At 39.3% G+C, this 14,416-nt stretch overlaps 1 long non-coding RNA gene across 1 annotated transcript; it reads left to right on the plus strand.

Moving 5' to 3' along the window:
- Positions 1–622: 622 nt before the first annotated feature.
- LOC142164646 (uncharacterized) lies at positions 623–13,094 on the plus strand. The gene is made up of 2 exons (XR_012695487.1): positions 623–972; positions 1,460–13,094. It is a non-coding gene; the product is annotated as an uncharacterized LOC142164646 (long non-coding RNA).
- Positions 13,095–14,416: the final 1,322 nt, after the last annotated feature.

The raw sequence follows: 14,416 nt of genomic DNA on the forward strand, positions 1-14,416 counted from the left end.
CTCGTTTCTTTCTTGGCACATGATGAGGATTGCTGCATGAATTATTGACCATGAACGAACGTTCGGTTAATATTCGTGTTACAATTCCCACCATTGGCCGAGTTTTTGTTCGTCGGAGTTCAAATGGATTTCTCGGGTTATCGGAGTTTTTGGTGATTTAATTGGTGTATTTCTCCTCCCTTTGTCTTCACATTCATCTACTGGGATCTTTTGCTTTCTGTCTAAGAGTAATTAGAGTTATTTTAGGTCATAATTGGTTAATCAGTGATTAATATCTCATTAATTAGGTTTAATCATTTTTCTTAATATATAGTTTTCTTAAAAGATGCATCATTAGTTTTTTTTTATCAAATATTGTTTTATTATCTGCATAAGTTTTATTTGTTTGGGGTTTGTTTTCTTTTGGATTTCTGCCTCTACGAGAAAGGGGCCCAAATAAACATTGGGCTTAAGTCTTATACGCTGCATGTCCAGTACTATTGGTAAAAACTCTGAAACAATTAAAAAGGGGGGGGGGGGGGGGTAAATACAGGCTACTAGGGTTTGGAATTGGATAAGGTTTGAGAGAAGCTTATAGGAAGCTTCTAGAAAAGCTGACAAAGATCATGTTATAGATAAAAGAGGGGGAAAATCCTGGGGCAGGGGGTGTAAGTTGATAAAATTAGAAGTTAAAGGGGTACTTTTAATTTACAAATCTGATTTTTGTTGCCCTAAATTCCTTCTATAAAAAGACCCTCTTGCCAATGATTAGGGCACATAAAAAAAGGGATAGAGAGCACAAACGGCTGAAAACCATTTCTTCCTAAAAAAGATTCTTAAGAAATTTTTGAGTTTCATTCTATTTGCTGGGGTATTTGCTGTGAGTTTTCAGAGATTGGAACAAGGTTTTTGGGTTTGATTCACTGCTAGTTTGTGGAGCTGAGTTAAAATTGTAGGCTGCCTTGTTTCTTTAAGCTGATTTCCCTTTTCCAGGTATTTTTCTGAACTTTGTTTCTTTAAGCTAGAACTTTCTTTAAGCTGATTTCCTTAGACATTTGAGCATGAATGAAGTTACATTGTGTATTCCTGTAATGATTTTGGGATTTTCAGCCTGTTTTAAAACTTTAAATCTGCTTTATTTTTTGCATTCTGTCATTTTCGGCTAATTTATGTAATGTTTGAAGTATGTGGATATTGCAAATGGTCTATGGACATCTTTAGCCAATAAAACGTGCAACATATGCTGCCTTCTTTCTTAATTTTCTTTCTCCCTGAAACATTGTTATGCCTATTTTTGGGTAGCATGAGGCAATCAGTCACTAAATGCCTTTTGATTTTAAAGTTTTGATGTTAAGAAAGTTGGTTATAGATTTTGTTTTCTGTTATGCAAAATAATGGCACCATTGTACCAGCATGTCATGGATTGGGTCTACTATTTTGATTTTTCTCACTTACTCTTCCTTTTTTTTTTTTTTGAAAGAGAAAATTTGTGAGAACTCAATAATTGCCAACATAATACTTCAAGAGCCATTTTTTTTGGTTTAATTTGGCTCTTGTGCTGTCAAGGTTTGCTTACTATAACTCATGTTGATTGGTAAATTTATTGGAAATGGTAGCAAAGCTTTGGTGTTGAAAGCTGTCTTGAAAATTATTTAATGGTAAATTTTGTCACACTCTTGTACGATTTTGGGATTGGTTATTTGGGTTTCAACTATTTCTATTGATTATTTAGCATGACAGAAGAGAACAAAATGTATAAAAAGAGGAGTACATTGAGAGGTGTTACTGAATATACAACAGATACATTGAGTGAGTATCATTTTGTTTAACAGTTCTTTGGTTAATTCATACTAAGGATTTATTTTAGAATGATGATGAAGAATTGATTGATTATGTGTTATTAAGTATTTCCTCAATTTAATTCTTTAATAGGCCAAATACTTCCTGGAATAGCTATGTTCATGTGTTAATTTGTGAAATCTAAAATTCCACTAGAGAGTGTATAGATCACTGAGCCTATGTGGAAAATAAGAGTCCAATGGACTCCATAGCTATAGGGCCCACGATTTTGAGGTCTACACGAGACCTATTGGCATTTTGTGGTTTGGTTTTATTTATATAATGCTTGGACTTTGACCAAGGCCCTTTTTATTATTAAAGCTATTGAGCTTAAGGTTGGGCCCATTAGAAGAATACAGATAGATTTGAAGTCACAAAAACTTCTGAAAATTCAAGACATTTTTGTCTTGGACCCATTTCAGAGACTTTCACATATCGTGGGTTTTCAAATCAACTCTAGGGGCACGGGCGTTTATTAATTTTCTGAAATATTTTTCTTATTGAGGTGTGCTATTTGCAATCAAACCCCACAACTCTTGGCACTCACATTAATATCAAACTAGTATAACGCACGCTTTGAATATTCCATAGTATGCTTTAGGCATGCAATTAAAATTATTACAACTATGGGTATAATTTCTGTGACGTGGTTGTGATACCTAATTTGAAATTAGATTAAAGTAGGAGCATCTTTAATTTCCCCTTAAACGAAAAATACAAATCTCTTTTCTTTTAAAATAATTTGAGGCGTGCCATACGCAAACAAAATCCATAACCTATGGCCCTCATATAAATAAAGATTTTAGTATAGAAAATGCCTTGAACTTTCGAAGTTTACTTTAGGTGCGTTAATTAAATAATTGTCATATCTAGGGGTACGGTTCCCATGACATAGTTCTGATGCTTAATTACTAAAATCTGGGGGGTACATTTATATGTCCCGGCCACAATTTAATCTTTAAAAAATTAAACATGTTGTAGATCGTGCGTACGGTTCTCGTGACATGATTTGCAATATGTAATAATAATTAATTAAAAGCGGTTATAAAGTTAAAAATGCACTATGAGTTTAAAACATGTAGTTAATCAGATAATTAGGCCAATATTAATAGTTTAAGCGACCGTGCTAGAACCGCAGAACTCGGGAATGCCTAACACCTTCTCCCGGTTTAACAAAATTCCTTATCTAGAATTTCTGGTTCGCAGACTTTTAAATAAAGTCAAATTTCCTCGACTTGGGATTTTAAAATAAACCGGTGACTTGAGACTCCATAAATTATTCCAAATGGCGACTTTGATAATTTAGTAAAATAATCCCATTTCGTATAATGTCACTTTAATTGAAAAAACTCCCATATACCCTCGGGTGGTAAAATGGAGGTGTGACATACTGCACCACCAACTTCGGCTACGGCGAAGCCAACCTTGCCCAGACCAAGCTTTGATCCATCGTCCTTTACCTTCGAAGTACCATCTTTTCTACCAGGCACTGCCCATTTCACTACCAATTCTTACCCTCAACAACCCAGTATGAGTTTACCGCGGGGCAAGAGAGAGCTGCAAAGAATCTCGAGCAAGAGAAAATTACTCAGAAAATGAGAAGCATGGAACAGAGCCTCAAAAATATACAAGGTTTAAGTGGCCAGAAGAGCGTATCCGACGCTGACTTATGTATTTTCCCGTATGTTCATTTACCCATCGGTTTCAAGACTCCCAAGTTCGAAAAGTATGATGGACACGGGAACCCCATAGCCTACCTCAAGAGGTATTACAATCAATTGAGAGGAGCAGGTGGAAAAGAAGAGCTCCTAATGGCTTATTTCGGAGAGAGTCTAGTTGGCATTGCATCCAAGTGTTACATGGATCAAAACATGTCTCGCTGGCACATATGGGATGATTTGGCTTGAGATTTCGTTAGGCAATTCCAATACAACATAGAAATAGCTCCAGACAGAAATTCCCTGTCTAATCTCAAAAAGAAGTCTTCGGAAAGTTTTCGAGAATATGCTCTAAAGTGGCGCGAACAAGCGGCCAGAGTGAAGCCCACGATGGTCAGTGTTTTTCTATAAGCCCAAGAGGCTGACTATTTCCAGAATATGATGTCTACAATGGGAAAGCCATTTGCTGAGGCTATTAAAATTGGGGAGATGGTTGAAAATGGTTTGAAGACAGGTCGCATATTGAGCCAGTCTGCTATAAAAGCTACGTCCCAAGAAATCCAGAACGGGTAAGGAAGTGCAGCAAACAGAAAGAAGAAAGAAGAAGTGGCGATGATGGCTTCAAGTGTGAGAAACCCCCGTCAACCCTGAGGTTACTTCCCGCCAAACACCCCGCAACATTATTATCCTTACCAGGATATGGGTTATGCCATGGCTCCTTAGCTTTATGCGGTGATGAATGCCCAGTCATACACTCGGCCACAACAACAGTTTAACCAAAACCGAGCTCCACTTCCTAGAAATCACCCTCCTCACCAAGCTCCATATAATCCCTGTCCCCTACAAAATAATTTCCCATACAATGCATGTTCACGGGAGCCACCCAGAAGAACCAACTTCACGCCTATTGGTGAATCATACTCTAGCCTTTTCCCTAAACTAGTCCAAATGGGTTTGTTGCAACCGGTACCCCAAACTAGGCAAAACCTAGAGTCGCCCTCCTACCGACACAGTGCTCGATGTGCTCACCATTCAGGAGTGGAAGGGCATGACACTGAAGACTGTTGGACTCTCAAAAGGGCAATCGAAAACCTAATAGAGCAAAAGAGGGAAGTGCTAAAAGATGAAGAGATACCCAATTTGACCAATAACCCATTGTCAGCTCATAACAATGGGCCATTTATTGGGTTGATTTGTGAAGATAAAGAGTTTGACCCAGCTCTGAAATCCATCATTTCTATCGCCGATATTGAAAAGAAGCCAATGGCAGTTACAAAGCAAGAAAAGGGGATGAAGAAGAGTAACTCCGCCGCTCAAAGTGTAAAAAATATGGTGGGAACCAAAACAGGGGCAGTACCCCCTAAAGACGCCATTCTCTATGTTCCTCGCGCTCCCACGAAAGAACAATAGGCGTTGAGTCCTCCTAAAAGGTTCGAGCTGAACAAGGGACCTGAGATGTGTGTACCCAAAGGGACTTATGTGGTGGGGAGACCAGTAAATCTACCCAGGCTGAACGAGCCTATGATCATTAGTTGCACCCCACAAAAGCCCATGAAAGACCCTACTGCAGTCCCCTAGAACTACAACAGAGCAATTGTGACGTACAAGGGGAATGAAATCATGGGGGAAGTAAATGAAACTAACCCATCTGAGAAGTACCTCAATCAAGAAGAAGTAAACAGTGCCAAGCAGAAGCATTTTCCACTTAAAAAGCCAGTCAATGCCAAAGAAGCAGAAGAATTCTTCCAAAAAATGAAAACTGCAGACTATGAGGTAATTGACCAACTCCGGAAGTCTCCCTCTCAGGTCTCGCTCTTGTCTCTACCGGTAAGCTCGATTGAGCATCAGAAAGTGTTGATAAAGACCCTCAATGAAGAGTATATTCCGATTGAAACCACTATTTAGCAACTGGAAAGGATGGCAGAACGATTCTTCGAGGTCAACCGGATTTCATTTAGCAGAAATGATTTGCCCCCAGAAGGGGCTGCCCACAACAAAGCTCTCCATCTAACAGTTAAGTGTGAAGGGTACTATGTAAAAAGCGTCATGGTGGATGGCAGATCTAGGGTCGATATATGCCCTCTCTCAACTTTGCAAAGAATGGAAATTGGGACTGAGAGAATCAGGCCTAACAATGTTTGTGTGCGTGCTTTCGATGGCTCAAGAGAGACACAATAGGGGAGATTGATTTGATCTTGACTATCGGGCCTGTGGATTTCGAAGTGACATTTCAGGTCTTTGACATGGATACCTCCTATAATATTCTCTTAGGAAGGACTTGGATCCATACTACAAGGGTCGTACCTTCTACCCTCCACCAAATGGTGAAGTTTGAACATGAAGATCAGGAAATTGTGGTTCATGTAGAGGACGAGCAATCAATTTATAGGGACCCATCAGTCCCATGTCTCGAGGCTAGGAAAGGTAGCGAGCACATAGTCTATCAAGCTTTTGATGTTGTGGTCGCAGATCAATGTGAGGAAGGGAGCCCGTATCCTCAACCTTTTCTGTTAAATGGGTCAATCATGGTCGCCACTAAAATGATCAAGCACGGTTATAAGACTAGGAAGGGGCTCGGGGCATCTTTGCAAGGTATTACGAAGCCCATCACCTTGACTGCCAGTAAGAACTTCTTTGGTGTCATTTTTCAATCTGCAGAAGTCGACGTGAAATGGGCTAAAAAACGTAAGAATGACGGGTGGGTTCTACCTCACCCGGTCCCGCATCTCTCCAAAATGTTCGTCAAGCTAAAGTACAAAAAGAAGAAGAATATGAGGCCTTCACAGCCGAGGAAATTGAGGACGTATGTGGAGCCATGAGGCAAATGTTATATGAATCTCACATGGTCCAGCCGGGTGAAGGCTCGAGCATTATTGAGGTGCAATTTATGGGGCCCGATGCCAAGCTACAAAATTGGAAGGCTACTCCGTTCCCAGTCAGGAGGGAATCCCGGTAGTCTAGCCTTGCCACCTTTTCTACATTCCGAGTTATTCCAGGGTGTAACTCGAATGTTTCTTTTAGTTTATTGTCTTTAAAATTCCAATGTAAACCATTCTATCTTCAATTTCAATGAAATGAAATCAATATTTCATCGTCTATGAATCTCTTTCTTTATTCTTTCGAATTTTTTATTTTCCTTATTTCTTCATTCAGTTCTAATAATGCAGACTTAAATAACATGACATGCTTGAGGACTTCATGGCCAGATCCTAATGCGCTGTCTAATTGTGAAATAATGAATCAAGAACCGGAATATGATGAAGATGAGGCTTTTAGAGAAATAAACCGAGAACTAGAACAATTCGAGAATAAACCTAAGCCAAACATAAATGAAACCGACCCGGTTAAATTTGGTAGTTCAAAAGAGGTCCAAGAAACCATGATAAGCATTCATACTAATGAAAGAACTAGGGATGCATTGATCCAACTTTTGTTCGAATTCAAAGATGTGTTTGCTTGGTATTATGATGATATTCCAGGACTAAGTGTTGATTTAGTGGTGCATAAATTGCCAACTTACCCCGATCATCCCCCTGTCCAGCAAAAACAGAGAAAGTTCAAAACTGGCATCAGTGACAAGATTAAAGAAGAGGTCACAAAACAGTTAAAAGGAGGTGTGATCCGAGTGGTCTGATACACCACGTGGTTAGATAATGTGGTTCCAGTGCCAAAGAAATATGGGAAAACCCGAGTGTGTGTTGACTATCGGGATCTGAACAAAGCGAGTCCCAAAGACAACTTTCCTTTGCCAAACATCCACATCCTTGTTGACAATTGTGCCAAACATGAGATACAGTCTTTCATGGATTGTTATGCTAGGTATCATCAAGTCTTGATGGATGAAGAGGATACGGAAAAGACAGCCTTCACCACACCCTAGAACACCTATTATTACAGGGTGATGCCTTTTGATTTGAAGAACGCCAGGGCAACTTACATGAGAGCTATGACTGCCATCTTTCATGACATGATGCACCAAGAAATCGAGGTGTATGTGGATGATGTAATCATTAAATCAAGAGCGTAGGATGACCATGTTCGGGATCTCAGAAAGTTCTTTGAGCATCTGCGTAAATATGACTTGAATTTAAATCAAGCTAAATGCACAATTGGAGTTCCGCCTGGGAAACTCTTGGGATTTATAATCAATCGAAGGGGCATCGAGTTAGATCCAACAAAGATAAAGTCTATTCGAGATTTGCCTCCTCCCAGAACTAAGAAAGAGGTTATAAGTCTGTTGGGAAGGTTGAATTACCTCAGCTAGTTTATTGTTCAATTGACTTCCACATATGAGCCCATATTTAAGTTGTTGAAGAAAGATGCAACGATTAAATGGACAGATGAGTGTCAACAATCCTTCGACAAAATCAAAGAATATCTGTCGAATCTGCCAGTCTTGGTCCCACCCGAACCTGGGAGGCCTTTCTTTTTGTATTTGATAGTGTTGGAGAATTCCTTTGGGTGCATTCTCGGGCAACATGATGTGACCAGGAAGAAAGAACAAGCAATACACTATCTTAGCAAGAAGTTCACTAGTTATGAAGACATATACACTTTGTTGGAAAGGACTTCTTGTGCCTAACTTGGGTCGCTCAAAAGCTTAGGCATTACCTGTTGGCCTACACCACATATCTCATCACCAGGTTGGATCCTTTGAAGTACATATTCCAAAGTCCGATGCCCACAGGGAGGTTAGCAAAATGGCAAATCCTGCTCACCGAGTTTGACATAGTTTGTGTCACCAGCACGCAATGAAATCTCAAGCTTTAGCAGATCAGTTAGCGGATAATCCTGTTAATGATGAATATCAGCCTTTGAGTACTTACTTTCCGGATGAGGAAGTAAATTCAGTTGAGGTAATTTCAGAAGACACTAATGCTTGGAAAATGTTCTTCGATGGAGCTGTGAACGAAAAAGGTGTCGGGATTGGGGCAATCTTGATACCACCCACTGGTCAGCACTATCCGACCACAGCCCGACTTCGGTTTTTTTGCACCAACAACACTACCGAGTATGAATCCTACATTATGGGTAGGAACATGAAAATCGACCAAGATATGGAAGAATTGTTAATCATGGGAGATTTGGATTTGATTATCTGACAATCTTAGGGTAAATGGGAAACTCGGGATGTCAAGCTTATTCCATACAGGCAACATGTGGAAGATATTAGCAAGCGATTCAAGTTAGTCGAGTTCAGGTACATTCCTCGTTTTCACAACGAGTTAGCCGATGCACTCGCTACTTTGGCCTCGATGTTGCCATATCCAGGCAATGTCCGTATTGACTCGTTAGAAATCCAAATCCGAGAAAGGCATGGTTATTGCAATACGGTTGAGATGGAACCAAATGTTCAGCCATGGTATCATGATATCAAGAGATTTTTGAAAACAAAAGACTCCAGTTCTCAACCTTTTAAGATGTGTGGATGCCCAAGAGGCCTGAAACATCATGAATGAAGTGCACGCAGGAGTGTGTTGTCCCCATATGAATGGATACGTCCTCGCAAAGAAAATCCTTCGAGTAGGCTATTAATGGATGACTATGGAAAAATATTGCTTCAGTTTTGTCCGAAAGTGTCATCAGTGTCAGGTACACGGTGACCTGATTCATGCACCACCTTCAGAACTGCATCCTATGTTAGCATTGTGTCCGTTCGTTACTTGGGGTATGGATGACATTGGGCCAATCGATCCAAAAACTTCCAATGGGCATAGATTCATATTGGTTTCCATCGACTACTTCACGAAATGGGTTGAAGCAGTCACTCTCAAAGCCGTCACTAAGAAAGTAGTGGTAGACTTCGTGCATACCAACATCATCCACCATTTTGGTATTCCTAAAACTATAATTACGGACAATGCTGCAAATCTGAATAGTCATTTAATAAGGGAAGTATGCGAACAATTTAAGATCACGCATCAGAATTCTACCCCTTATTGTCCTAAAGCTAATGGTATCGTCGAAGCAGCAAACAAGAACATCAAGAAGATTCTTAGGAAGGTGATCCAAAGTTCTAGACAATGGTATGAAAAGTTTCTGTTTGCATTGTTGGGATATCACACAACTGTGCACACATCAATTGGAGCAACAACCTATCTATTGGTTTATGGCACTAAAACCGCAATGCAAAAGTTGAAATTCCTTCTCTACGAATCATCGTCGAAGCTGAGATTGAGGATAGTGAGTGGGTCAAGACCCGTCTAGAACAGCTAACCCTGATTAACGAAAAGCGGATGGCCACAGTTTGCCACGGATAGTTGTATCAACAAACAATGGCCCATGCCTACAACAAGAAAGTGCGGCCCAGGAACTTTGAAGTGGGGCAACTCGTTTTGAGACATATTCTCCCGCATCACAAGGAAGCAAAAGGAAAGTTCGGTCCAAACTGGAAGGGACCATACATTATAAGAAAATTGTTTCCGAAAGGGGCATTGTACTTGGGAGATATTGAAGAAAATGACCCTAAAACAGCTGTCAATACAGACGCGGTCTAGAGGTATTATGTTTAACCCTTTTGCGATACCAATATTATATGATTGGGATGACAAAGGCTTTCATTCTCGCTACCATAAATACTTCAACCCTTTTGTTAATCCTTTGAGCCAGTTACCTTCCTTTGATAACCCTCTTTGGTACCCGAAAATATTTGTAAAAAAATCAAATACAAAGTTTCCCTGAACTACGTTTGACTTGATTCTAAAAGGATACGCAGGCAGCCTCTTTCTGGGATTCAGTCACACCAAAATAAAAATCCACGTTTCCCAAAAAGTTGAAACTGGGGCATAAATTATAAGGGTTTGGACAGTCGCCTGAAAGGTTCCAAAGTTGTAGTTCAATCCAAACTCTTGTTACCCAAAACCCTATTCAAAGGCCTTCAAATCGATCAGTAAAGAAGTTCACAATGGGAGGTTGTTGGATCCAATACAATCAAATGAGAGAAATAAAATGAGAGAGTCTTATTGGTGAAACCCACACGGGCATCGTAAGACGATGGTGAGATGAGAAATTGAAAATGAGAGAGTCTTGTTAGTAAAAACTCGCAAAGAGCACTATAAGGCCACGGTAAGAAGAGAAATGAGAGAGGTCAATTGGCAAAAACCCGTAAAGGGCGCCATTGATCGAAAAGAAGGAATTCCCCACAACCATTGGCACTGATAGAGTCCTAGAAAGGTTTCTTGGTTTTAAGATACGAGTTATGATGGGTTTATGAGAGATTGGATGGTTGCACAGATCCGGTATCCAGTCCAAAAAGCATATCATGTCTATTGAAGTCTGCATGCACTCCAGATAAATCCTTCTTTCTTCCCCCAAAAGGGACACTTCTCGTTAAATCCATTATCATGTCCTTTGTTTACTTCTCTTTGAATCCATTTCGATCTAATCCTTCTCTGAAACTAATACAAAGAAAAGATGGCAGGATTAGTTTTATAGGGTTCTGCTTAACAAAAGCCAAATTCAAGGAAAAGCACCCAACCTCAGCAGGTGCATCAAGTCAATTTCGACTGGCCATAATGGCCGATGCTTCAGAGTCAAAATTATTGAAAAGTAAAGAAATCCAAAGTCAAATGCCCATAAAGGAAAAATAAGATGAAAAGGCCAAAGCCCCACACGGGTGAACCATCATGTGAAATTTTGAAAAGACAAGATCCCTGGGTTTAGAAAATAGATCAATCTCTAGAAAGCCAGCGAGCAACAGAGGTTTTCATCGAAAAGGTTAGGCCGAGATCAAAACAATCAAGGCCACAAAACAAACCACCGTTTCAAACTAAAAATTGTTCTTTGTTTGAAAACATGAAACAGGTGCAATCCAAAGCAACCTTGCAAGAAGCAGGTGCAACCAAAAGAAACTGTGCAAGGGCTAGAAACAGTTTTGCAGCAATAATCAATCCAAAATAAAGTCTCTTCCAAATTCTTTCCTACATTCTTACTCATATTTTAAAATAAAATAAAATAAAAAGAGAAGAAAATTCAAAAACATGGTAGCCTAGGGTCCCCAATCTCTAGTTACGTTTTTTCCAATATAGGGTCTCCACTCCCTAGTTGATTTTATTTTAGGCATAGGGTCTCCACTCCCTCGTCTACTTTTCCAACATAGGTCTCCACTCCCTAGTAGATTTTATTTTAGGCATAGGGTCTCAACTCCCTAGTCTGCTTATCCAACATAAAATCTCCCCTCCCTAAATGATTTTATTTTAGGCAAAGGGTCTCCACTCCCTAGTCTACTTTTCAAACATAGGGTCTCCACACCCTAGTTGATTTTATTTTAGGCATAGGGTTACCACTCCCTAGTCTGCTTTTCCGACAGAGGGTCTCCACTCCCTAGTTGAAGTTTATTTTAGATATATGGTCTCCACTCCCTAGTCACTTTTCCAACATAGGGTCTCCATTCCCTAGTTGATTTTATTTTAGGCATAGGGTCTCCACTCCCTAGCCTTCTTTTCCAACATAGGGTCTCCACTCCCTAGTTGATTTTATTTTAGGCATAGGGTCTCCACTCCCTAGTCTGCTTTTGCAATATAAGGTTTGCACTCCCTAGTTGATTTTGTTTAGGAATAGGGTCTCCACTCCCTAGTCTACTTTTCCAACATAGGGTCTCCACTCCCTAGTTGATTTTATTTTAGGCATAGGGTCTCCATTCCCTAGTCTGCTTTTCCAACATAGGGTCTCCACTCCCTAGTTGAATTTATTTTAGACATAGGGTCTCCACTCCCTAGTTACTTTTCCAACATAGGATCTCCACTCCCTGGTTGATATCATTATAGATATAGGGCTTCACTCCCTAATCTTTTTTTTTCCAAGGATACACAATCCTGATTTTTCTCCTTTAAATAAAGAAATAGTTTAGATTTTGTTACAAATAACTCATGAGATTTTCCTAGTGAAAACTGGGGCAGAAAATTTTGTTCGTTTGTTTGCTTTGTTGCCTGAACAGTTTTTCACCGTGAGGCACAATGTTCAAGATGACCAAAAGAAGAAGTCTCAACCCAAATAAAAGAAAAGAGGAAACAAGAATAGAAGTTGAACTCCAAGTATAGAAGCGGAGAAAAGGTGCGGACTGCCCAAATTATGATTGAAGTCACAAGCTTTACATGTCCCGTCTTGATCAGAAAAGCTGAAGAAGAATGAACCAACGGTTGCAACTAACAAACATCAAGATTCAGATCAGAATCTGCAGGAAGAACCATCCATGACTCAAGATTAAGATTTAGAATGTTTATAGATAGTAATCTTGTAACTTGCAGTTGATAGGCTTAGCTAGTTTAGCTTTTCATCTTTCATTTTGGTGTAATAAGGAGCTCAGCAAGTAGAAACAACAATAACAACAGTGAAATCACAGTTTCCCGGTAGTCTCAGCTACCAAAACTTCTAGAACTACATTGACCTGATTCCTTTATAGCCAAGGATATGTAGGCAACCTCTGAAGCAAGGTTCAGTCAGACTTTTTCAGAAGATGCTTCGCATGGAGTTTCAAACGGGCAAAAATCCCTCATAATTGCTCATTTTATCTTTGCATGAAAACCCTTCGTGTTTACGAGCAAAGAGGGGCAGCTGTGAGCAAGTGATTTTTTCCCTACATGAATTACACTTATAAATCCAAGAAACTAGATTTTTTCCAATTATTTGCCATTTTATATGAATTTTGTTGGTTTTTATTAATTGTTTGCATTTTGTGCATGTTTATATTTTATTAAAATCATGAAAATGCCAAAAAATACCATGCATTGAATTTAGGTTTTTTTACATTTTTAGGATTAATTACTTAATTATTTGTTTTATAAAAATTAAAAATTACAAAAATGGCCCATTTTTTCATCTTTACCTTGTAGTTTTTAGATTAATTATTTTTCCCTTCTAATTTAGGATCATAGTAATTTTATAGTTTTTGTAATTAGATATCTGACTTAATTCTCCAATTTTAGACTAATTTAGGATTTTAAGTGTAGAATTAAAAAAAAAGAAGAAAAAGTGAAAAGAAAAAGGAATAAAAGGAGGTAATTGAAAGAATAGGGCTTTAATTGAAATTGGGTTATTTCCATACCCAAACTTTAACCCAAACCCATTCCCAAACTCAGGCCCAAAACCCCTTACCTTGTCCGTCCCCTGTCATCCAAAATGACCCTGTTTCGTCCTAATTTCATCACAGCCGTTGGATCTTGATAATCCAATGGCCCAGAACTAAGAGCCCCCCAAGTATTTAACTATCCTAACCAGTTACACCCCCCCCCCAATCCAATCCTTCTCACTTTAATCTGTCACCCAAGCTTTAACCCTAAACCCTAGCCGCCCCTAAATTCTTCACCTTCTCCGCCGCCAACCGCCACCGAAAATCGCCTCACGATGGTTATGGTGTTCCAAATGGCCCCAAATCAACACTCCAGAACCTCCGTCATCTCCTCTTTACAAATCTCCAAACCAATTCCCTCGAATCATCACCAAACGGCTCAAATCGTAAATCTAAGATTGATGCCTCAAAACCCTATGTCACCCAAATGCCACCAAATTCACACCCTATAATCCGGGCACCCCATTAAATCCTAAACCACCATTAATCCCCTCTGAATCAGCCTCAATTTCCTCGAATTTTAAATCTGAATTCTCAGGAACCCTAATTTTCTTTCACTTCCAAATTTCCGGCAGTTTTTGGGGCTTTTGAACTCAGGACTTCCATGAGTCCATTGCTCTTGATAAGAGCAGTGGATTGATGGTTGTATAAAGTTCATTTGTACCTCAAAAATTTGGGGTCAGAATTCGAAGTTGGTTCAATTTTCATTGTTGGAAGAATTAAGCATTAGGTACCTTTTTGTACCATTTTCTTCTTTAATTTCTTTTTGGTTTTGGTCATTTCCCCCATTTTCTATTAATTGCTTTGATTTAGCCGCCTAATTTAGGTCTTCTTTTCTGTCTATTAGCTTCGTTAGTTGCATGTTCTAAGATTT

Source organism: Nicotiana tabacum, chromosome 10 (assembly GCF_000715075.1).
Source record: "Nicotiana tabacum cultivar K326 chromosome 10, ASM71507v2, whole genome shotgun sequence".
NCBI lineage: Eukaryota > Viridiplantae > Streptophyta > Magnoliopsida > Solanales > Solanaceae > Nicotiana > Nicotiana tabacum.